Source organism: Oryctolagus cuniculus, chromosome 7 (genome assembly GCF_964237555.1).
Source record: "Oryctolagus cuniculus chromosome 7, mOryCun1.1, whole genome shotgun sequence".
Classification (NCBI taxonomy): Eukaryota; Metazoa; Chordata; class Mammalia; order Lagomorpha; family Leporidae; genus Oryctolagus; species Oryctolagus cuniculus.
Genome location: NC_091438.1, coordinates 51,992,168 through 51,993,671, shown reverse-complemented (window position 1 = coordinate 51,993,671; position 1,504 = coordinate 51,992,168). Strand labels below are relative to the sequence as shown.

At 40.1% G+C, this 1,504-nt stretch overlaps 1 pseudogene; it reads right to left on the bottom strand.

The window, feature by feature from the left end:
- Nucleotides 1–985: 985 nt before the first annotated feature.
- On the bottom strand, nucleotides 986–1,188 carry LOC100346117 (small integral membrane protein 15-like; annotated as a pseudogene).
- Nucleotides 1,189–1,504: the final 316 nt, after the last annotated feature.

The following is a 1,504-nucleotide window of genomic DNA, read 5'->3' as shown; positions in this document are numbered from 1 at the left end:
AGCTGGATTGGAAATGTAGCAGCTGGGACTCGCGCAGATGCCCATATGGGGCCGGCACTGCTGGCGGCAGCTTTACCTGCTATGCCACAGCGCTGACCCCATTACTGCATTTCTAAAAGCCATGCTTAATAGTAAAATGTTCTCTATCCTACTTAACTGAAAGATCATTTTAACTCTATACTTCTAGTTGTATAATGCATTCTCATTTTGACATAATTTATCTTTTCCATACTATTTCTCAACAAAATTTATTCAAATTTTAAGCCTTTTTATTGCCACGTATGAAGTATGACTTAACTGTTAACTCTTAGACTTCTATAAAAGAAATATTACATTTTAATTTTCACCTCAAACCTGTTTGATTAAAAGATGCAGGAAATGCCTATCATATGAGTTAAAACAAAAGAACAAAAGACAAGTGCTATCTGTATAATCAACAGATCATCTGACAAGACCACTCAATTCTTAGCATAAGAATACAAGCATACTTCCAAAAGTTCATGGTCAAATTGGAAATAAAAGAAAAGTTTATTTGGATGCAAAAATATTTTTAATCCACACATAATCGTTTCATAATATATTTATATATATTCATATGTATATATGGATTTTTATTGTGCCTGTCTTCTGACTGCAACCAATCACATGAGAACACATCTGGAGTTTTGACTTGTGGCATCATATCTGTGCACAAAATATTTCAGAAGCTGGAGCATTTCAGATTTTCACATTTGAGATGCTCAATTTGTATAACAGGTACTAATTTAGAGTAGCCATCAGTAGACACCAAAAACCTACTCCCATGTCAAAAGTTAATACAGCATAGATGTCAGGTGGTATTCTTTCCTGTGTTCTGATTTCATTTCCTAAATACTGTCAAGAAAACCAAAGAAACCTTAGAAACCTTTGTGGGTCCTTCTAAAGCTGCTTCATTTTCCAAGTGATTTTTCTGGTTGTGGAGCCTGCTTGTTCCTTCAGTACTTTCTCAGCCGTTCTTAGCTTTAGCTGTCTTTTCTGGAAGTCTTTGTTTGTTCTTTTGCTCCTTCTACCTGGCTTCCGTGATCTTGGCCAATTTCCAGAAGACTATTGCGTTTGCTAGGAACAGTGGAGAAAGAACCAACATAACTGTCCTAAGGACGCCCACTGGGTCCTTTGCATCCACTCAGCCCAGGTCTTTCTGTCAAACATCTCTGATAGTCAGTAAAACATGCCTGAATGGTGATCTCTAACTTTGTTCTGTGATTATTAGTGAGCCGATCGCAATTTCAGATGATGCGTGGGGGTTTTTCTTCTTCTGCTGTACTGGACATTTCCTACTGCAGACGGCAGCACCCACATTCATCTCTGCCTCTGGCCTGGCAAGTGTAGCTTCCTCAACCCTGGAACAGTCCAGGCTGGGCTGGGCTCGCATGACCAAGCTTCCTGGGACTCTGGTTGGCCCCGCCCTGCCTTTCACCTCCTGAGCCACAGCCTCTTCAGCTATGTATGGCGACAGCTCCAGAGC